Below are 24,570 nucleotides of genomic sequence, written 5' to 3' on the forward strand. Positions count from 1 at the left end.
GCCTCGGGGCTACACAAGTGGGTGGCGACTTGGATGTTGGTTTATAGCCTACCTCATGTATACCCACTACATAATAGAAAAATTAGACATATTGTATCCTTGAGGTCATATATTTAGTTAAGAGTAAAATGTTGTACACTGTACACACATGTTCACGGAACTTCATGTAGACCAAATTAAAGGGAAACACAAGTATATTGTCCCAGGCCTCTCAGGAAATGAGAACGCTCATTAAACTTGTATAAAGGAAATCAGGAAATAAAAAGAAATCTGCCTCTGGTTTTCTTGAAATATATCATGAGTGATAAGTGAACAGCAGAGCTGATTTCCTGCAAGACAATTTAGGATATTTTGTGGCGCTTTTGTTTATACTTATGGGTGTTTTGCCACTACATACATGCAATTCCCACAAAGGCCAGGTGAGGGCAGAATCTACCTGCATTTTAAATTAAAAAGGTTTGTTAGCTGTCTGTCCTGTGAGTCTTCTGAGACAGGAATAAATGCTCTTAATGGATGAGCCATCTCCACAGTCCTGTAATAGACCCTTGTCCTCCCAGCCCTGTGTGCTGTATTAGGTGGATTGGATCACTCCCCACCAAAGACTGAAGTTTATTGAAAACTGTAGGGACAGGCATGCTAATTGTCTTAGGCTACCACACATTCATTCAGGGCTCTCATAGGTTCAGGATCCTGCCCCAGTCACTGACTGTCAGATTGGAACAGATTTGCTAGATCTCTTCTAGGCTGACAACACCTATTAAGCCTGTCTGATGTAATAAATATTGAGAAGACCGTCCTGGGGGTGGAGGTAGGATGAGGAATCCCTCTTGATGGTCTGATAAGCAATGTTGGGAGGAACCTCATGACTAGGTGGAGTGGATGGAGCCTGCATCAGGGACCCCATGTCTCTGGTGCAGAGTGATTCTGTGCAAAACTAAAAAAGGAGAGAAGTGGTTGAAGCTGTTCTTTTACCACAGCAGATCTCAGATTATATTGAGAAAGTTCTTCCAGAGACTGATTTACTCTGGTGAAGCTCCTCTGGAATAGATCTGACTCCTGAGACTAACAGTGAGGCAGAGATTTAATGTGTAAAGAAATTTATCCTCTGGGTCTCCAGACTGGAGCTCTCACATCAAGGGTAAAAAGAACCTACTGTCCTCTGATCTTCCTGTGTGTGGGGGAGGGGGTGCCAGGTCTTACCCCACTGAAGCTAAGACATCTGGTTTTTAATTCTCACTTAAGCTAGAATCTCTCCATCTCATATAATTACTCATTTAATTAGATTACTGTGTGTTCCGTTTGAGAAATATCAGGTTGGGTTATTTTACTTTCTTGCCCAGAAGGTATAGAAACCTCGTAGGCCAGCATCAAATTATCTCCTAAAACACAGGTTAAGGGAATGTGACCGTGTGGAATTTATAACTGAGATAAGGCTGTTGTGAGATCCAAACTACTCTAAAGTTTCTCTACCTGGCTGGTGCATCGGTCATGGTTCCATTGGGATAACAACTTATTGGATGAATTTCTATATATACAGAAGGCTATTTTTTAGAATGACTTAGAGGCTGTGCTCCAGCTATTTGAACATTGGCTGGCTATGATGACAAAGTCCAAGAATCCAGCAGTTTCTCAGTCCACTACACTTGATGTCTCACCCATCAGTAGTATAGTCTGGAATCCCAAAGAAGTTGACTCCAATGCCAGTGACGGAATGAACTTGCTAGCAAGGTGAGACCAAGCAGCTAAAGAGCAAAAGCTCCCTTCTTCCATTTCTTTATATGGGCTCCCAGCACTAGGCCTGGCTGATTACAGGTGGGGTTTTTGGACTCAAAACATCTGAGGTAAAGGTGTTTCTTTCTCCATCAATATCTAGATTAAGGGAATGTCTTCCTTATGCAAAGATCTGATTACATGCGTATCTTCTGTCTTCAAATTAAGCAAAAATACCTCACAGGTGTGCCCCTCCATATTTGGGTTTTGCTTAATTGCAGATGTAGTAAATTTCACAACCAAAAAGAGCCATCACAACTTCACCCCATGTCAACTTGACACACAATTATATCTTTTTATGTCATGATTAATTTCCAAATGTAAAACAATAACCAGGTCATAATAATCCCTAAACATGATATAATTATTCCAAGTACAAGGCAAATATATTATGTATTAGACCAGCTCAAAATTATGCCTAGCATGATTTAACTATCGCTGTATAACTGCAAGCACATTATAAAGTTAGAGTAAGTGGCAATGTCCCTTGAGGGATATTTTTTAGTATCTCAAATTTAAATATGATAAACATCAATATTCTCCCTTCTTTTGTAATGAATGTTTTTATTTATTTATTTTTATTTTTACATCCTAACCAAAATTTCACCTCCATTCTCTCCTCTCAACCCTCCTTCCAACTCCACTCTTCCTGACCTCCATCCATTCTTCCTTCTCTTTTTTCTCTTCAGAAATGGGCAGGCTTCCTATGAATATCTGCTGCCATGTTATATCAAGTTGTGGTAGGACTAGGCATGACCACTTCTATTAAGGCTGGATGTAGCAATTCAGTAGGAGGAATGGGTCCCAAAAGCAGGCAATAGAGACAAGCCCTGCTCCCACTGTTAGGAGTCTCACAAGAAGACCAAGTTACACAACTGAAATATATATGCAGAGTGCCTAGGTCAGTCCCATGATGCTCCCTGGTTGGTGGTTCACTATGAGCCTAGGTTAGTTAGTTCTGTGGGATGCTTCTGGGGCTCCTGACACCACTATCAAATACAAAAATTTAATTGTTTATTCACTAATTTACATGCATTGGTGTTTTTTCTTCATGTATGCCAGTGTGAGGGTGTCAATATCTCTAGAACTGGAGTTACAAACAATTATGAGCTACATCGATTTTTTCATTATTTTAAAAATTAATTATTTCAATATCATGAGTGTATGGAAATCTACCGATCAAATTTAAAATAATAACATCTATCCATTTACTTATTTTGAGAGGGGGAAATACATACATACATATGATAGAGAATGAACATACACAACACATCATGCCATTCTGTCATTCTGTTTATATAGAGGTCAATGAACAAATTAGGAGGAGTAAACTCTTTCCTTCCACCCAACTGGGCATACCATGGGCCCATCCCTGATACTTTCCATGATCAACTCGTGGCTTTCTGCCTTAGAGGATTTTCCTGTGGTTCTGAAACTTAGAGAATATTTTAATATTAATGGGCATTGGGAAAATTTGTGCAGAATTTTGTTTCAAATGAATGATACTCTTAATAAAAGCTCATGCTAGGGGTAAGAATTCTTGATGGGAAGAGGGTTGCTGTGTGTCTAGCTTGAAGAAACTGCTGGTTCAGAGTAATTCATGGGAAAAGGCAAAAGTGAAGTTACTCTGCCATGCAGGTAAGTGAGTTCACTGGAAATAACCAGTGAAAAAGCACCAAGGAAGGTTCCAGGGTTGGTCATTGAAATGCCATGATCCTTCCTGGCATTGTGCCTTTGAGAGTCTGTCCTATGTGCCCCATGCACTTCTCAGGTCTAAGACTATTAGTCATTAGTGCTCTGCAGGCTCCTGTGGACAGTTCAGGTTTCAGCATGAATGTGAAGAAGGACTCATATCTTCCCCTGAAACTGCTCATAAAACCTAGAAAGGACTTCCTGACAATTTCCTGAAGCAGGTCAGAAGCACCACTTGTCCCTCCATGGAGGAAAGGTACAGCCTCATATCTGAAGACTGATGAAGGCACACAGAGAGGACATGATCCAAAAGCCCTCACTATTTGCCATTCATCTGCTTGACTCCTATTGCTTTCATTTTGACACACGTTTCATTACATTCCACTTTCCATCAACTCTAGAAAAAAATCACAGGTCTACTACATGCTCTAAGAGGCAGAGTGCTGGCCCCGAGCCATGGTGCATGTCCATGGCATGGGAGAAATGACTGGGCCCACCAGGAGTTGAGTATCAGGAAAGGCCACTGAGCAGGGAAGGGTAGAAGTATTGAATAATATGGGGGATATATAAAGGCATTATTTTGTGGTATGTAAGGAACTCTGGTAACCATGAAGGCTATAGCCAACTCCAAGGATCAGGACCATAATGAAATCTAGAGTAAGGGCCCATAATTTTGGGGCCATGGGCACCTCTGTCGCTACACATTGTAGAATTTGGGGACAGAAACCTGATATGAGACCAGATGAGTGTTTGGAAGACTCCCTTTCTTTGGTAGCCTTGTTCAGGTCTCTAGCTGCCTGCTGGGTCAGTAATTCCTCTTGACATGATCACCACAGCAGGACTGATGCGCTTTCCCCATCTCCATGTGCTCCATGGGTCACTCTGAACTGTCCTGGGATGTTACCCCACACAAAACTAAGGAGTGTTCTGGGGCTGCTGGGTGTCACTTGGGTCAGCTTTTGGCAGGAGCCTGTGAACCTTGTGGTGACTGCTATTTGGTGGAGGCATGGGGACTCTTGGGGATGGACAATTCCTGTTTGCTTGTTCATCTTGTGGAGACTTTAGGCACAAGTGAGATGTTGGTGTCAAAGGCTTTGTTCTTGTCTTTCACACTTGGTAGTCTGGCTAGGGTTGGCATAGACCAGGGAATGAGACCTGTTCAAAGACAGTGCAGGCATGTACAGGAGTAACAGTTGCTCTTATACTTTCATACATATCAAACAGTTTCAGTGAGAGATACCTCTTTCCATCCTTTCCCCTGATAGCTGGAAGCTCATTAAGTTGGGTCCAAGAGGGACCTCTCCAAATAAGAGTGGTTCCTGGCTGCGTACAGAGGCTTCTGAGATTCAGGGTTAGAGGCTCCCCAGGGCAAATGACAGTGAGGTGTTGAAGGATCGCAACTGATTATGCTGTGCTCATCTTCCCCCATCTGCCTTGTTCATTCAGTGCCTGGGCATCAATACTATATGCTGTTATATGTAAGTAATTTGATACTGGACTTAAGTGAACTCCAAAATTTTGCTATTAATGTACATTTAATGTACCTGACTTTTTAAATTGTAAATTACAATATTTGCTTAATATTATTTGAAAATATTCACGTTTAAGGATTACTTCTTAAGCACAGGATATTCTATGCAATGACAATTAATTCTGGATGAAAACAATCTTGAAAAAATTATCTCATGTCTAAGCGCTTGTCGGGTTTTTTTCTACCTTAGGAAGACTTGTGATGTGAAAGTTTGCACTAGGTAAGTGAATATGCTTTTCTTTTGGTAATCTCTGTTTTGTTGTGGAGTCCCTAACAAGGAACCTAAGATGGGTAGAACCAATGATTAGACTCTCCTTTAAAAAAAAAGTGCTCTCCTCTCAAAAATATCTTCTATTAGCCCCACCATAATCTGTTCTATTATGCCTTCTAAGTATATCTTGGAGGTTTGTTAATTTGAAAGTAAGAAGCCCCTATAATCTCATAGGGATTGGCACTATTAGGGGGTGTGGCTTTGTTGGACAGAGTGTGGCCTTGTTGGAGGATTATGTTACAGTGGGGGAGGGTTGAGTTCTCTTATGCTCATGCCATGCCTAGTGTCTCAGAGCACGTTTGCCTGTGGGATCAAGATGTAGCTTCTTCTCCAAATTTTTCTCCTTCTCCAGCACCATGTCTGCCTGCATGCCTCCTTGTCCTGCCATGATCATAATGAACTAAATCCCTGAAACTGTAAGCCACCTGATTAAATGTTTTCCTTATAGTTGTTGCTGTGGTCATGGTGTGTCTTCACAGCTCTAGAAACCCTAACTAAGACAGTAGGTATCCAACATAATTATAGAGAACAATGGAATCAAAAAAGAATTTTACTTTTGGACCTCCCTTTGAACATGGACTTTGGTATAAACCAGTTCAGATGCAGAATATCTGGTAAAGGGTTGTACATTTATCTGTATTTGTTACAAATGCTTTTAGACCTGTATCATCTTTATAGATACCACTGCAAAGCAAGCCGAAGGACAATCATTTCATCATGCTAAGTAGAAATCTGGGACAGCCATGTGTCATGCAGTGGGTAAGAGCTGATCTGTTGTTCTACACTGAGTAGCAGCATGCATTCAGAAATACCTTTCTCTTGTGTTCTGCCTTTTTGCCTCCAATTACTTCAGACATGACCTTTCACCCATTGAACTAGAACTTTCCCATACATGCAGTCATCCCGCCCAAGCCATCTCCTTCCCACGCTACTCACCCTGGTTACCTCTGTGTCTTCAAAGACTAGTGCATTAAATGTTTCCAAAGTCTACACAGAAACATAAACTAGTCCATGCAGGAATTAACAACTCGACTTCTAGGCAACTAGAAGATGTTTTAGATAGAGACAGTAGTGGCCACTACCATCACGGAGAATGATTCCTCAGGACTTATATATATATTGAAGGCTGCATTATTCAGGGGAGAAAAATTAAGATTAGTATCAATATTAAACTACTGAAATCATATGCAGTTATATAAAAAAGTGTTGAAGGAAGTTTCAATATTCATTTCTAGATAATGAAAGCAAAGATTATTTCTCATATTTCTGCTTTTTGAAAGTTACATTTTACATATTTTCTAATAGGGCAAATGCGGTGTCTCTGTTGTGAATTAAAAAGTTATGCCTTTCCAGTGGGACCAGGTCCTGTGCTCAGTACATGAGTTGTTGGTTTGAAACTTGGGGCTTATGCAGGGACGCTTGGCTCAGCCTGGGAAGAGGGGACTGGACCTGCCTGGACTGCATTTACCGGGTTGATCTCAATCCTCAAGGGAATCTTTGCCCTGGAGGAGATAGGAATGGAGGGTGGGCTGGGGGGAAGGAGAGGGGAGTGGGAGGGGGGACAACAAGGGGATCTGTGGTTGATATGTAGAATTATTATTATTTATTGTAAAATAAAATAAAAAAGTATACACAAAAGAAAATGTTATAAAAAAAAGTTATGCCTTTCAAAAAACATAATAGGCACTCAGAGTTGAAGGCAGAAAAGTGCTAAGACAGCGAGCTGGCCACTCAGAAAGTTCTGCCGCCTCCTTGGCTGGTGTTTGGGAGTTGAGATTTCAGTTTATCTTTATATTTATATGTACACATGTATATGCAGTTAGATATGGGTGTACACATTATGTATACCATATAGATACATATAAAAACATGAACATAATTATACTCATAGCTCTGCATACAACATGCATACCATATACATGAATACAAATACCACAAAGTTTGTTTGTTTCTTTTTAATTTCTTGATATGTCAATTTATTGTATGTCTAATTTAATTTCAAAGTATATTTCTATGTGTGTGTATGTATGTGTGTGTGCATGCAAAAGTGTAAACAAATACATGTTGTTAAATGTATAAATGTGGGCACATGTATATGTGTATTGTATAGAAACAAGCATCTGTGTATTGTGGCACAACATTGATGCTGTCTTCATCCTTTATGATGGGGTAGTAGCACTATTACAATGGGGTGGGTCATGCTTGATCATGCTTCATTCTGTTCATGGAACTTCCATGCTTCTAGAGCAATGATGTGGTCCAAGATGTTACTAACAATGTGTAGATGTTTCAGGATCTTCCTTAGATGGATATCTACTATTAAGTCCCTCAGATACCATTTGACACCAAGCACATGGAAGTTTTCAGTTTCTCCTTCCTCTTCCTCTGCACTTTCAGATTATAGTAAATCACCATCATCAAGTAAGTCTAAAAACACTTACTGGCTATCCAGAACTTGGTGAAGACCAGGAAATTTTGGATTCCCAAGATACAGTGAGGTGACTGGAAGACTCCCAGGGGGGCTTTCCTACTGCAACTGTTACCACAGGCCTCCAGGCTGAGACAGCAAAGAGGAATCCCTGCTGGGCAACTGTATAACGTCTCTTCTTCCAGATTTTGCTCAGACAGGAAAAGCATTTCAAGCTCTGTGATTATATAGCTGGTTTAATTGAGGCCATCTTCCCAAAATCCTGTTTGGCTTTGAGGGTAGCACAATGCTTACTCTTCACCTAGAAATAACGAGAAGAATTTCCCAACAGTTTTTCTTCTATAACTGAGATTTTATTGGTTGAGAACCAATAGAACATGTTAATTCAGGTTTGCTGTTGCAGGCCGCAGGAATATATCATAAGAACTCAGCTGGTTATGGCAAAGTCACTACCTGGAGGGATCATGGAATTCCTCCAGAGGAAGCCAAATCCCAAGGAGTTTTTGGTGTTACTTGGCTTGTTATATATCAGCTGTCTTCTGTTGTGAAAATCATGTGTGCCTTCATAGCTTTCCCAATTGATTTTTCCCTAAGAAGGACTAACAGTGTAGACTGAGCACTCTCTGGACATACACATTCCAGGTAATTTGGAGAACAGCCTCAGGGAAAGGCTTTCTCTGGAATCAAATATCTCCCTTGGCCACTTTCAAGGACTACAGGAAACACCACCCAGGTGGGCGCCCATTGTTAGTCCCAAGTGGACTAACAATGATAACAGCCCACATGCAAGTCTCCTGATTTACGGTAAATTCCACAAGGAGACACCGCCTAGGAGAGGTGGACGTTAAGTAATAGTTTTACACAATTTAGCTCGGACCCTCCCTTTATATACCGAGACTTCCAGGGACTAGGGGAGAAGAGAAAAGAGAATGGAAGAACTAGATGGGTAAGAACTTGAGAGGAATGAGCTGAGATGGGGAAGAACTAGATTGAAGAGCTAAAAGAGAGGACTAGAGGAATGAGATGGAAGATGAGGAAGAGCCAGATGGGGAAGAACAAGATGAGGAAGAGCCAGATGAGAGAGAAGGAAACGGGAGAGGAGCTGATAGGGGAAAGAACTAGATAGATGTGAACCTAGAAGGGACAGAACTAGATGAAGGAATTAAGATAGAACTTAGAGGGGACAGTAGATAAATATAGAGAAATCAGGCAAGAAAGGAGCTAGACATGAGAACAGAACTGAAGCTGTGTATAAAGGATGTTATGCCAGAGGAATTAAAGCGAATGGACCAAAGAACTCTGCGTTCGTAGACTGATTTACCGACCTTAAAGTGTGGAACCAAAATAAGACCAAAATGCTCTCACCCCAAAACTAAAGGCCTAAGACTGCTCCTTTTAGCTACAGGCCATAAGTTACTGGAACAGGCCAGAAGTTACTGAGACCAGTCAGTTCAGATTCCAGAAACCAGGAAGTGTAAAAGTACAGATCCACAAGATAGTCACGAGGTTATGCCTGCCAGACTATGGAATGTCCTCTCCCTGGTTTCCAGGGTAACTAACCACAGAAATGCCCCCACCTGAGGGCAGCCAATGAGAAATGGTGGCGGGCAACCACTCCCTTAGAAGTAATTTCTAGAAGTCCCTAGAAGTGAGCCAATCAGAATTGTACCTGTACTAGCACCCCTAAATGATGGAACCTTGTGACTTTTCCCTTTAAAAACTGAGCTTGCAGACAGGTGGGCGCTTCCTCCAGCCTCCACTGCATTGGATGTATTGGACAAAGTCCCTGCCTAGGCTTGTATTGCTTTTGGATATTCAGAACTAAACCTTGCTTTTGCAATTCCGGCATGCTCGTCTTTGGTGGTCTCTCTGGGGGTCACGATCTGGGCACAACAAAAGAATAGATTCTCAGCTGGTTGATAGATCCTTCCGCGGACCCTGGAAAGGAGACTATTAGGGGCTGGGCCCCATTAGTCCCCAACAGTTTGCTTTCTTTCTTTTTGCATGCCACAATTCTTTTTTTGATTGCTACTGATTTTAATGATTTTTTTCATTATTCTTTATTAAGAAATTTTCTACTCACTCCACATATCACCCATTGTCCCCCCTCTTCCTTCCTCCCACCCCCAGCACTCTTTTACAAGACACCCCACATCTGCACATCCCCCGAATATAGGTCCCCATGGGGAGTCAGCAGAGCCTGGCACACTGAGCCTAGGCAGGTCCAAGCCCCTTCCCACTGCACCAAGGCTGTGCAAGGCATCACACCACAGGTACCAGCTTCCCAGAAGCCTCCCCATGCACCAAGGACAGATCTTGATCCCCCTCCTGGGTGCTCCCCAAACAGTTTGAGCCAAACGACCATCTTCCATATCCAGAGGGCCTAGTCCAGGTCCATGGGGGTTCCACAGCCACCAGTCCACAGTTCATGGGCTTCCACTAGTGTGGACGGTCATCTCTGCACATCCTCCCATCATGATCTTGACACCCTCACCTTCAGAATCCCTCCTCTCTCTCATCAATTGGATTCCCTGAGCTCAGCCTGGTACCTGGCCTTGGATTTCTGCATCTATCTCCATCAGTCACTGGACAAAGGCTCTATGATGGCAGCTAGGTTATTCGCTAGACCGGTCACCAGAGTAGACCAGTCCAGGCACCCTCTGGACCACTGCCAGCAGACCAAGGTGGGGTGATCTTTGTGGATTACTGAGAGCCTCCCCAGCACCTTGCATCTTCCTATTCCCATGATGTCCTCATCTATCATGGTATCTTCCTCCCTGCTCTCCCACTCTGTCCCTGTTCCAGCTTGACCCTCCCATTTTTTTATGTTCTCATCCCCCACCCTCGCCCACTGCCACCCTTTCCCACCCACTCTGCTCATGTAGATCTCATCCACTTCTCTTTTGCAGGGTCATCCATGTGTCTCTCCTAGGATTGTTCCCTGTTAGCTAGGCTCTCTGGAATTGTGGGTTGCAGTCTGGCATGCCACAATTCTTAAGTGTAGGTTTCCATCCTCAATAAGATAGAGGAATGGAACACTGTGATACCTTGACTAACTCCTCAGATCATTAAGTTGCCTCCTTCCCACTACCCTTCAAATGTCATGTTAGGGCAAGAAAAAAGCATCCATGGTAAAAAGAATAAAAAGGAAACCCAACACTAAGGAGATTGAGTTAGAAGGACTGCTGGAAATCTTGAATCCTTCAAGGCACCTTTTCTAATTACCAGTCCAAAGATATCTGCACAGCTTGACCACCTATGTGTTTCTCTGAGCAGAGTGAAGCCTGGCCTCTGTAACACTCCATAAGGAATCATTGTCATGGTTACATGTGTGTCCTTGACAAGTTGGCAGCTCACACTATTAAAGTGGCCTGTGATTCACAATAATAATAATGTGAGCAGGAATCAATTTCTGGTAAGTCAGTGGAGACATTCTTTGTGGAAAGACCTGATCACACAACAGTGTGTGGAGATGACAAGGAGCTTTCTTGAAAGTGATCACAAAGGCATGGTTCATTGTTCCAAGGGTTTTCAAGACAAATAAGATTTTGAGAATGTTTCCATAGCAAAGACCAGAGGAACACCTTCACAGTGCATGCCATGAATGCCACACAGGGGAGGACACCATGCCCACACTGCATAAGAGGCCACATGAAGATCTCCACAACCCTCATGTGCCTATCAAGGCAGTCACTAGAACAATAAAGGACCAGTCTCTGCTGTTATATTAACTGCCTGTGATATGCCTTCATGGGAGTAGACCACAGAAGGAAAGAAAGGCAGTAGAAACCTTGTTGAGAGTCTATTATGTTATCTTTACTGAGAAGCAACAATATTCCACATGAGCTCAGGGTACCTCTTTACCATGCTTACAGTCACCAATGCAGCAGCATGGACTCTCCCAAGTACCACTGTCTCCTCCCTACTTCACTTTTCTATTTGTGTAATATGTAGTTTATTTCATCTGGACTCTGTGCTGTGTGTATTGGTGTCTGCACCTATTTCCCTTGGAAAGAGCCAATGTTCCTCAGAATATACTTGAGATGTAAGGGAAGGGAAATAAATATAGTCCTATATCAATATGCACATTTTTTTTCAGAATGGCTGAGCATAATCTAAGGCTAATTATAAATTACAAAATAGCTTCGGATAAACCTGGAGTCCAAAGTATCCATTGCTTCAACCCTAAAGAGAAATAGGTACCACACAGTCCCAGAATATCAATGTAACCAGGCTTAACTCTAACACAAAAACTGCCTAGATACTGCTATACCCTCAAAAGTAGCCCAGGCCAACATGGTCCCTGAAAAAATCCATGCTAAGCACCTAAAGTGTAAGTAGACCAGGATTAAACATTAAACCAAAGATGTCAAGAGAGAAGTATTCAAAGGCCTAAGGATGAACCTGATGATGACCAGGAATCAAGCCTAAATTAACAAAGGCTTTCCCTTACCCAGAAAGGCCAGCAACCAACCCTAAGTTTAAAGTGCCAAACCCTGACCTAAAAGAAGCTTGCACCAAAATCTGAAGCTGAATAAACTCTGGACCAGAATAAAAACAGAGGTATCCCTGGGCCAGTCCATTAAGCAGAAGAGCCAAGGCCAGAGGAGAAGAAGGAAAAGTAACAAAATGAAATGAAACAGAGAAAAGAAAAGAACGTCCATGCCTAACCTTGACTATAAAGAGAGTTGGCCCCATCCAAGAGGGAAATGTGTCCTACCCTATCACTCAGAAGAAAAATATCTGGCCTGAAGAATGCAAAGGAGAATATCCATGCTTCAACTTTACCTGGACTGATGCCAGGGCCCTCACTAAGATGAGAAGTTGGCTTCAGCATAACTCTGACCCTGAAGCCTGTGCCAAAACTAAGAAAGGATGTGTACCCAGACCAATCCTTCAAATAAAAGAGGCCAGAGCATTCCTCCCATTTTTTTTTGTCTTTTCCTCTACACAAGCCTCTACCTTCTTCATGTTGTTATTCATAAGGCTGTTTTCTTCTGCTTCTTCCAATTTTTGATGTTCAGGTCTAGATGTTGGAGGCAGGCTAGGTTCTGGTGATGCTGTATTGCTCTTCATTTTGTTGTATGTACTTCTGCCTTGACGTCTGCCCATCTCCCTGTGGTTCGTTCTTGGTCTTATCAAGCACACTTGGTTCAGACAGAGCTGACAGATTCAGGAAGTCTCTCTCTCTTGTCCCGATGGGAGCTCTCTTGTCCAAATGGGAACTCCAGGACAGGATGGAAGCTCTTATCTGGACAGGAAGTCCGGGGCAGGATGGGAGCTTTTGTCCAGACAGGAAGTCCAGGGCAGGATGGGCGCTCACTACCCCCACATCTGACAGAGGACTGATATCCAGAATATATAAAGAACTCAAGAAATTAGACATCAAAATGCCCAACAGTTCAATTAAGAAATGAGCTATAGAACTAAACAGAGAATTCTCAACAGAGGAAACTCAAATGGCTGAAAGACATTTAAGGAATTGCTCAACATCCCTAATCATCAGGGAAATTCAAATCAAATTGACTCTGAGATATCACCTTACGCCTGTCAGAATGGCTAAGATCAAAAACACTGAAGACACTTTATGCTGGAGAGGATGTGAAAGTAGGGGAACTCTCCTCCACTGCTGGTGGGAATGCAAGCTTGTACAACCACTTTGGAAATCAATATGGTGCTTTCTTAGAAAATTGGGAATCAATTTTCCCCAAGATCCAGCTATACCACTCTTGGGCATATACCCAAGAAATGCTCAATCATACCACAAGAGCACTTGCTCAGCTATGTTCATATCAGCATTGTTTGTAATAGCCAAAACCTGGAAACAACCTAGATGCCCTTCAACTGAAGAATGGATAAATAAATTGTGGCACATATACACAATGGAATACTACTCAGCAGAGAAAAACAATGACATCATGAGGTTTGCAGGCAAATGGATGGATCTAGAAAAAATCATCCTGAGTAAGGTAACCCAGACTCAGAAAGACAAATATGGTATGTACTCACTCATAGGAGGATACTAGAGGTGGAACAAGGATGACTGCACTGCTACTCACATCACCAGGGAGGCTACCTGGAAAACAGGACCCCAAGAAAGACACGAGGATCGCCCAATGACGGAGAAATGGCTGAGATCTACATGAACAACTTGGGCATGAGTGGGAGTAATGAAGGGCGAGGGTCGAGGGAAAGAGAGCCTGTGGGAGCGGGAGATCCCAGCTGGATCAAAAACAGAGAGGGAGAACAAGGAATAGGAGACCATGGTAAATGAAGACCACATGAGAAAAGGAAGAAACAAAGTGCTAGAGAGGCCCACAGAAATCCACAAAGATACCCCCACAATAGACTGCTGGCAATGGTCGAGAGACAGCTAGAACTGACCTACTCTGGTGATGGGATGGCCAAACACCCTAATAGTCGTGCCAGAACCCCCTTCCAAGGACTGAGGAATCTGGATGCAGACATCCACGGCTAGGCTCCGAGTGGAGCACTGGGAGTCTAATTAATGAGAAAGAGGAGGGTTTATAGGAGTAAGAATTGTTGAAACCAAGGTTGGATAAAGCACAGGGACAAATAGCCAAACGAATGGAAACACATGAACTATGAACCAAAGGCTGAGGGGCCCCCAACTGGATCAGGCCCTCTGAATAGGTGAGACAGTTGATTGGCTTGATTTGTTTGGGAGGCATTTGGGCAGTGGGATTGGGTACTGTGCTCATTGCATGAGTTGGCTGTTTGAAACCTGGGGCTTATGCAGGGACCCTTGGCTCAGTCTGGGAGGAGAGGACTGGACCTGCTGGACTGAGTCTACCAGGTCAATCTCAGTCCTCGGTGGAGGCTTTGCCCTGGAGGAGAGGGGAGAACAAGGGAATCTGTGGCTGATATGTAGAACTGAATGGTATTGTAAAATAAAAGGAAAAAAATGTAGAATATAGTGTTATGCTATATAAGTAGTTATTATGTAAAACTGTTAGGAAATGATAAAAACAAAAGACAATATATGCCCAGTTCCAATATTTTTTCTTAATATTTTTAGTTTGTGGAAGTTCAAACCTACAAAGCTACAAGACCAAACGTACAATGTCTTTTGCACTCTACAGAAGGCATGTATTGAAGATTTTTTAAATTTTCAATTTTTTTGATATAATTACATTTGCTGGATAGTTTTATGTCAACCTGACAGAAGCCAAAATCATCGGAGAGGTGGGAACCTCAATTAAGAAACTGCCTCCAGAAGATCAGGGTGGAGACAAACCTGTAGGGCATTCTCTTAGTGATTGATAGGAAAAGGCCCGAGGAATTGTGAGGACCCCTGGGCTGGTGGTCTTGGGTTCTAGAAGAAAGCTTGCTGAGCAAACCATGAGGAACAAGTCAGTAAACAGCACCTCTCCATGCCCTCTGCATTAGCTCCTACCTTCAGGTTCTGGCCCTGTTGGAGTTCCTGTACTGACTTCCTTCAATGGTCTACTATGATGTGGAAATGTAGGCCAAATAAATCCTTTCCTCCCCCACCCCCCAACAAAAAGAAAGAGGCCAGGGCAAAGCAGGAAATGGAGAACACAAGGAGCTATCACTTACCCTGACAAGAGCCAGAGACAAAACAAGGAGAAAAGAAGACCTGGACATTCTCATAAATGAAAGAGGCCAAAGACAAATCAAGAAAAAAAATGTCTGCTTAAAATCCTTACCCTGACAAAGTATGGACCTAAACAAGAAGAGATTTGGGCCACATCATAACCTTAATGCTGACAAAGACCAGGCCAAAACCAAGCAAAGTAGTGGGACAGAGTCCCATTCTAGCTTTGAAATGCCTGCGTCCTAATCAAGAAGAGATATGGGGCTGAGCTACCCCTAAAATGAAGAACACCCAGAGAAAACCAAGAAAACAGCCATACCCAGCTCTAATCCTTATTCTGAAAACACCGAGGACCAAATGAAGAAGTAGGTCTGGGGCAAGTAATGACTGGGAAGAATTCAGAGCTCATACAAAGCTCATAGAACAAACCAGGCAAAATCAAAAGTGGAAATGTTACAGGCCAACCATTGACCTTGATGAAGATTAAACACAAACCCAAAAATCAAGTTAGCTCGTGCCAACCCAATTAGAGATATGTGGTCAGACTTAATGTTGACCCTAGGAAGTGCAGTTTGAAGAGACAATTTAAATGGAGCCTGCCACAACCACAATGAACTCTTCCTAGACCAAACACTAATATCAAGTAGCCAGGGACCAATCTCTGTGTGAAATGAGTCCAGGCAATCCAAGAAGGGAAGCACGCCTGACCACAGACTGCTACCAGTGGAGACCTGCAGCCTACTGAGGAAGAATTAAACTCAGAAGCCCTGAACTTTAAGGGTGTTTGGGCAGAATACTCTCTTCTTCATCCAACACTCTAACCAAAAGGGAGCCTGAAACACCATGTTCTAATGGAGCCAATGGCTCCCTTACAGATGAAAGCAATGGACATCATTAACATATTTGGTAGTTAGAGGGAACCTTGAGGCACTCTGATCCCAGATCTTGATTTCACTTGATTTTTACAGTCAATCAAAGCCTCAAAAGAGACACACAGAAGAATGTTTGTTGAAAACCTTAGACTGACAGACTTCATCTACAGATATAAGTTGACATCCTCAGTACCAACTGTGAGGATCAGATACATTTCATTTATAACACATACCATCCTCAATACATGCAAGCCAGGATGTGCTACTCACCATATGATCCAAGCTCTCATTAGAATAACCAATGAATACGGACATAGTATAATATAAATGGTGTTATACTGCATGCTGTTGTGGCCTGATAAAACTTCAAATCTTGACTTCAGCTGATAATTTTAGGAATAAACAAGTCTCAAAAATAACATAGGAGTAACCCTTCCTCCCATGAAGCTTGGACTAACCCAAAATCTGCTTCAATAATTTTTTTGACTTCTTTAACAGAAGATGTTTAAAAGAAATATGTTCCATAGCTTCTTTTTTTCTTACAAGATTTCAGAGAGTTGAACTTAATATAAAATATTATATCAAGTGTGAAAATGATTTCTCAAAGAAGGATCCCATTGTATTATTTTTTTACAGTCCCAGGATGATGTGTAATACCAATCACCAAAGCATTAACAAATAAAGACTTTTCTCACACATTGTCAGACTTCCTCCTATATTTAATTTTCTTTATTCTGATTTTTCTTGATTAACATTCTGGAGTGAAACATCTCATCCTGACCTTTCAACTGCAGGCACTTCTACATTTCATTTCATCAACTTGCTGCATCTCCACTTTAATTAAAGGATTCCAGACTAGTTATTTAATGAGGTGTCCTTGTGCTGCTGAGCCCAATGCTAGGGAACCACCTACTAAGTTTGCTGTCTTTATAAAAAATAACATCCCCAAGGCAAACTCGATCAGTCCATCACATTCTAGAAAAGCCTATAACATGGCATCAGACATTGGTAGTTTTAAATCCTCCCTTTCCTTCTGACTTTTCTCTAAAATATGTCCTTAAAAATTTGGCTATGGGGATTTAGCTCAGTGGTAGAGTGCTTGCCTAGCAAGTATAAGGCCTTGGGCTTGGTCCTCAGCTCTGAGAAAAAATGGTATAAATGTAATCTTCAGCGTATCTAGCCTGTTAATATTTCTGGACCAGAAACTCTTGCCTCTCCATTATAATAATCCATGTCACCATGCTAGAACTCAATCTGTTTTGTCACAACCTTTCTGTATCATCTGCTGTATTCAGGTTTCCTTGTTCCTCTTCTAGAGTTCTATACAATACCTAGAACATTTATTTAGAAAGGTTCTTGGGAGACTAGAATGCCATGGTTCCCTGGATGACCAGGATTTGTCCCACATCACCTCACATATCAGCATAAAGAAAAAGTGGGACCACTGAGAGACAATTGGAATGGAACTAAATTTGAGGGCTATATCTGGGAACCAGAAGTCATAGAATTGTACAGATTCAAAGGTCTACAGATGCTGAAAGAAAAAATTCTGAGTTGTTCACCCAGATCTAGTTCTCTGACCAATGTGAAAAAAAGGACAAATGTTCCAAGTCCATTCTCCCTTTGGAGGACTCAATAATCACTGTAGTGTATAGACTGAAAAACTGTATGTATTCCTGTCTGTCTGTTTATCTATCTATCTATCTATCTATCTATCTATCTATCTATCTATCTATCTATCTATCTATCTATCTATCTAACTTTCCATCACCTATCTCTATCAATCCATCCATCTATTTACCCCTATCCATCCATCTTCTCCTACTATTACTCTTCCTCTTCTATTTCTCCTTCTTCTTGATCTTCCCTTCTTCATCCAGGATATTATAACCACTTTTGCCTCCCTGAGTTTTTACAGGGTCTTAGAAAATATTAATTACATCATAACAAAAAAACTTTTCTCTGTGGGTTTCATTATCCATATTTCCCCACCCCAACCAAGTCTTTGTAATCCCTGTCTTCCCCAGAACTTGCTAAAATGTGACATTCCTCAGATCTCTGACACTGTGAAACTAAAAATCTTGTGTAAAAGTGCATTTGTTAAAAAATGTGAGTTGTGCTTAAAACCAGCCCCAAACCAACATCTAACAACTTTATACTTTAGGAACTTGCAAACACACCATCTTAGTTTGTTTCTTTATATGCCAAATGCAATTTACATATAATAAATTCAATGAGTTGATATATTCAATGTGTATTAGTTCTCTGCCATGAAGTTCACAAATACGTTTTCTGACTAAATAAATTTTTGTTATAAAATAAAATAAGTAGAGATTTCTAAATGGAAATGGAAAGATATACACAAAGCCAAAAAATAGAGTTAATCATAAGTTAGAAGTTATATGGAAGATAAAAAATCAAGATCATATATGAAACTGCTGTACTCATTAAAATTCCTTGGGCCAAAATTCAGTACACTTGTATACAATTAGAATGTAATTCTCTGTTTGGAATAACAGTGAGAGAAGAGGCCACTAAGGTTCAACCCTTTATACAGAGAAAAGGAAAACCCATGCTAGAACATTCATTTGATAGCCTTAAAATGGACTGCAAAAAGAGCTTGTCTTAGTCAGGGAGTAAGTATTCTTTCTCTCAATTACTTGAATTAGAAAAGACTTTCAAAAGATCAATGAAACCTCCTGTCAAAGCTTGGCTCATGGGATTGTAGGCTATGAGAATAGATGAGATCAATCTGAGTGCAATAGAAGTGGGAAAGTAGGTGAGGCACTTAAACCTCCATGAAATACAGGCTATGTAATCTACTGATATCTGAAAGAAATTATTTCCTGATGGAGTGTCTCACAGGAAGCATTGGGGATGCTTGGTTATCACAAGCAGAGGTCTCATACCCACTGGAAGATGATGAAGGAAGGATGGGTTTTTCTGATAAAATATGAGAGAAGCAGTGCTTTACGGCCCATTCACTGGGTATGATAGAGCACTGGGCTGTGCTTACAGAAGAGGTCAAACATAAAATGGTTGAATCACCAGGGACTTCAGGACTGGTGTTTGCCTTCAGTGCCTTTGTGCTGCGGGCCGCAGGAATATATCATAAGAACTCAGCTGGTTATGGCAAAGTCACTACCTGGAGGGATCATGGAATTCCTCCAGAGGAAGCCAAATCCCAAGGAGCATTTGGTGTTACTTGGCTTGTTATATATCAGCTGTCTTCTGTTATGAAAATCATGTGTGCCTTCATAGCTTTCCCAGTTGACTTTTCTCTAAGAAGGGCTAACAGTGTAGACTGAGCACTCTCTGGACATACACATTCCAGGTATTTGGAGAACAGCCTCAGGAAAGGCTTTCTCTGGAATCAGATTATCTATCTCCCTTGGCAACTTTCAAGGACTACAGGAAACACCACCCAGGTGGGCGCCCATTGTTAGTCCCAGGTGGACTAACAATGATAACAGCCCACATGCAAGTCTCCTGATTTACGGTAAATTCCACAAGGAGACACCGCCTAAGAGAGGTGGACTTTAAGTAATAGCTTTACACAATTTAGCTCGGATCCTCCCTTTATATACCGAGACTTCCAGGAGGCAGAGGAGAAGAGAAAAGAGAATGGAAGAACTAGATGGGTAAGAACTTGAGAGGGACGAACTGAGATGGGGAAGAACTAGATTGAAGGGCTAAAAGAGAGGACTAGAGGAACGAGATGGAAGATGAGGAAGAGCCAGATGGGGAAGAACTAGATGAGGAAGAGCCACATGAGAGAGAAGGAGACGAGAGAGGAGCTGATAGGGGAAAGAACTAGATAGATGAGAACCTAGAAGGGACAGAACTAGATGAAGGAATTAAGATAGAACCTAGAGGGGACAGTAGATAAATATAGAGAGAAATCAGGCAAGAAAGGAGCTAGACATGAGAACAGAACTGAAGCTGTGTATAAAGGATGTTATGCCAGAGGAATTAAAGCAAGTGGACTATAGAACTCGGTGTGCTGAGATTATATTTCCTGATAATAGTCCTCGCAGTTAGTAGTTCTCTCTCCTGAGCCCTTGGGATGTATAATATTAAGGCTGGTCCCTCCAATATTATACAAGACCTTTGCAGAGCTCCGTGGGAGAATGTGAACTTGTAGAAACAACTAACATTTTAAGGAACGGGTCAAGTGTTGTGTAACAATTTTCCTTTTTATGACATGAAATACTTTTCCATTACTTTTGAGACTATAATTACATTATTCTCTTCTTTTTCATCCTTCCAAATCCTCACTATACTCCTCTTTGCTCTGTTTCTAATTTATGACCTCTATTTTCATTAACTGTTGCAACGACTGTGTCTAATTCACCTTCTATCCTAATTTGCATTACCAACCGAAAAATAGCTTTTGATGTCCTTCAAACTTATATATTTACACCTCTTTAGTGAGTTTATTTTCTGAATTTCTTAATAAGAAAAACTATAACTATCTAATATTCAACTCCTTCAGAGACCCGAGAAGGAAATAATATTGAGTATATAGGAAATATAACTAAGCAACTTCCAAAATATGTGAGAAATGACACAAACATTTTGTTGCCTAGACTGTCACTCAAGATTTCTCTGCAACATTGGGACATCCATCTTTGGCCTACAGGCCTAGCATATTTTAGAGACTCATCTGTGAAGCAAGATTTTCTGAAGGGCATTCCTACCTTGTCTTTGCAAGGTGCAACAGTCTTTTTTTGTGTGTGCCCCGCTTGTCCATTTTGGAAAGCATACTGTCAGCAGTTGATATAAGGTCACTTTCTTACCCAGTGGCTAACATTTGCTACAAATAAAGTAAACACTATATAGAGTTTCTTCACTTCCCATCATCTTCTTTGAAGTAGATTGATGCTCCCAGGAACAGACATGTCTCATACTCATAAAAAAAGGAGTTGCCGGGCGGTGGTGGCGCACGCCTTTAATCCCAGCACTTGGGAGGCAGAACCAGGCGGATCTCTGTGAGTTCGAGGCCAGCCTGGGCTACCAAGTGAGTTCCAGGAAAGGCGCAAAGCTACACAGAGAAACCCTGTCTCGAAAAACCAAAAAAAAAAAAAGGAAAAAAATATATGTTATCATTTTAAATGGAATATTCTGCAGTTCTCTGAAGTGCTTTAAGATGACCTGTCTATCTAAAATATATTTCTGCTTGATCTTGAGGACAGAGCTAATATGACTACAGGTTTCTGTGTAATGACAAAATACTAACCTGCATTTCTTTATTATCCTAAATAGTTAGCAATAACTTTCAAGGACTGGAAATTGCATTGCATTGTGAAATGAACTGTTTAGGAATGATACACTGAACAAGATAGAAGTATATGTGCAGTATTTTCTAACAAAATCAATCTCAAATCTGTATCAATATACATAATTTATATATAATATACAAAAATCCAATCCATTCTGAAATATTTAAAACTAGTAGTTCCATTTTAAAAGTAGATTCAATAATCTACCTTTCTATCTTTGAAGACTAGCAGTTATATTTACAACATATATATATATATATATATATATATATATATATATATATATATTAGATAGAACATATTATTAAGTATTAAATTCAGGTTCTTTATGATAGGACACCTTTTGGAATGATCACTGTAACATGCTATTTACCTACACTCTAGACTTCTCAGAATTTTAGTATGTGTTTCTTGCTTGATATTGTTCGTATTGGTTGAAGTTCCATCTTATCTAGGTCACTATGCCTCATTACTCCTTCACAATATTTGATAACCAATCCTTTGTATATAGTCTTGTATTAGGTTAGAACTTTCTTATTTAGACAAAAAAAGGGGAGATGTAGTGGGTAGCCATTCCATCTTTGATCTGGAAGTTCCAAACCCCACTGAGGTTTTGGTAACTGTCACATCTACAAGGCAGGGCTGAGAGAGGACCATGAAGACCCGAGATCCAGATGGGTCAGTTCTCTTGGTTCCTGGACCCTGGACGCTGGAGGTAGACTGAGCAGAGTTCTCCAGAGAACACTGCCGGACTGCAAAACACCTTTCCCAGACACTGGTACCTATCCCTTCACTTGTAATAAAATTAACCTCCCTTTTAACTATGTGGAGTGGCCTTAATAATTTCACCAATAGCTGAAATTCCTACAGCTGAGAAGCTTATGTAAGGCAAATGAGAGGGTAAACAAGATGAAATGGCAGCCTACAGAATGGGAAAAGATTTTCACCAAATCCACACATCTAACAGAGGGCTGATCTCCAAAATATATAAACAGCTCAAGAAACTAGACATCAAAATACCACATAATCCAACTTAAAAAACGGGATACACATTTAAACAGAGAATTCACAACAGAAGAATATTAAATGGCCAAAAGACATTTAAGGAATTGCTCAAAATGCTTAGCCATCAGGGAAATGCAAATCAAAATGACACTAAGATACCATCTTACATATGTCAGAATGAATAAGATCCAAACCATTAATGACAGGTTATGTTGGAGAGGATTCAGAGCAAGGGGAACAAGCCTCCACTATTGGTGGAGTTCAAACTTGTACAGCCACTCTGGAATCAGTATGGCAGTATCTCAGAAAATTGGGACTCAACCTGCCTCAAGACCCAATATTACCACTATTGGGCATATACCCAAAAGATGCTCTATCATACCACAAGTTCACTCGCTCAACCACGTTTATAGCAGCATTATTCGTAATAGCAAGAACCTGGAAACAACTGAGATGGCTCTCACCTGAAGAATGAATAAAGAAAATTTGGTACCTTTACACAAAGGAATATTACTCAGTGCAAAAAAAAATAGTAATACCATGAAATATGTAGACAAATGGATGAAACTAGATCCTGAGGGAGGTTATCCAGACCCAGAAAGACAAACATGGTATGTGCTCTCTCTTAAATGGATATTAGATGCAAAGCAAAGTGTAAGCTGGGTACTATCCACAACCTCAGAGAAGCTATATAAAAAGGAGGACCCTAAGAGTGACATACATGGAGGGCCCTAGAAAAGAAAAATAGTTAAGATCTCCTGGGTAAAGTGGGAGAGGGTTGAAATGAGGGGATGGGGGATAGGAACAGAAGAGAATGAGATGGCCCAGTGGAGGGAGGGATACAGAGGGAGAGTAATGAAACAGATGCCTTGATAGAGGGAACCATTAGGTTGTTAGGGAGAAACATGGTGCTAAGAGAATCCCCAGTAATCCACAAGGATGACAACAGCTAAGACTTCAAGTAATAATGGAGAGTGTGCCTGAACACACCTTCGCTATAATTATAATAGTGACTACCTTAATTGTCAAAATAGAACCTGCATCCAGTAACTGATGGAAGCAGATGCAGTGATCCACAACGAACACTGGGCTGAGCTCCTAGATTTCACTTAAAGAGTGGCAGGAGGAACCACAGGAGCAAGTGAGGTCAAGATCATGATGGGGAAAACCACAGAGATAGCTTACCCAAGCTGGAAACTCATGGACTCTGGCCGGAACTAGCACAGGACCAAACTAGGTCCTCTGAACGTGGGTGACAGATATGTGGCTAGATTTGTTTGGGCAGCCCCTGGCAATGGAACCAGAACTTATACCAGGTGCATGAAATGCCTTTTTGAAACACATTTCCTATAGTGGGATACCTTGCTCAGCATTGACACAGAGGGGAGCTGCTTGGTCCTGCCTCAATTTAGTATGCCAGACATTGTTGACTACCCAAGGGAGACCGGACCCTCTCTGAAGAGTGGATGGGAGGTGGGCTGGGGAGTGATGAGGCATGAGAAAAGTGAAGGAAGGGAAAACAGGAACTGGTATGTAAAATTGAAAAAAAAAACTTTTTTATAAATAAAACAAAAACACATCAAACAGCATCTCCCTATAGAGCATAAACTGGCTTTAGGGCCCCAACTTTCCTGCATCAGAGTGTCTAGGCCTCCGCAACTGCACTGAAGGGCAGTGGACTTACAGACTAGGAGGAATGATCAGATTAAGGCCCTGAGGTAGGAGCCATCTAAGGACCAGGGAACGGTGGAATTATCAGGTACCTATTGTCAGGCTCAAAGTCACTTTTACAAGCCTCACAATGTAGCTGAGTCAGCTCTGCTGTGTGGGAACTCCCCCAGTGACATCACACCATGGAAAACTCCATCTCACACAGCCTGCCTTTGTAGATCTGGACCTCAGGCTGGGAATGAAGTAGCCACTCAAACAACACTGGCTCCTGGATTTCCAAAGGTCAAGAATGGCCTGTGGGAAAGGTCTGAGAACACAATCATTTTAGAGTTTGGATCTTTCTGGATGCTTCAACATTTAGAAATAGAAAAAAGGAGCTTGGAATAGTGATGCATGCCTTGATCTCAACCAATTGGGAAATGAGGAGGAGAATTGAAGACTGACTGCAGTGCAAGTGCCAGGAGAGCCT

The 24,570-nt window shown here is 41.4% G+C and overlaps 1 protein-coding gene across 3 annotated transcripts in view; it reads right to left on the reverse strand.

Annotated features, from left to right (window-relative positions):
- Positions 1-24,570, reverse strand: part of LOC143269256 (disks large homolog 5-like) — a 340,382-nt gene that overhangs the window by 146,981 nt on the left and 168,831 nt on the right. The window lies entirely within an intron of this gene.

This window comes from Peromyscus maniculatus, chromosome 18, assembly GCF_049852395.1.
Source record: "Peromyscus maniculatus bairdii isolate BWxNUB_F1_BW_parent chromosome 18, HU_Pman_BW_mat_3.1, whole genome shotgun sequence".
NCBI lineage: Eukaryota > Metazoa > Chordata > Mammalia > Rodentia > Cricetidae > Peromyscus > Peromyscus maniculatus.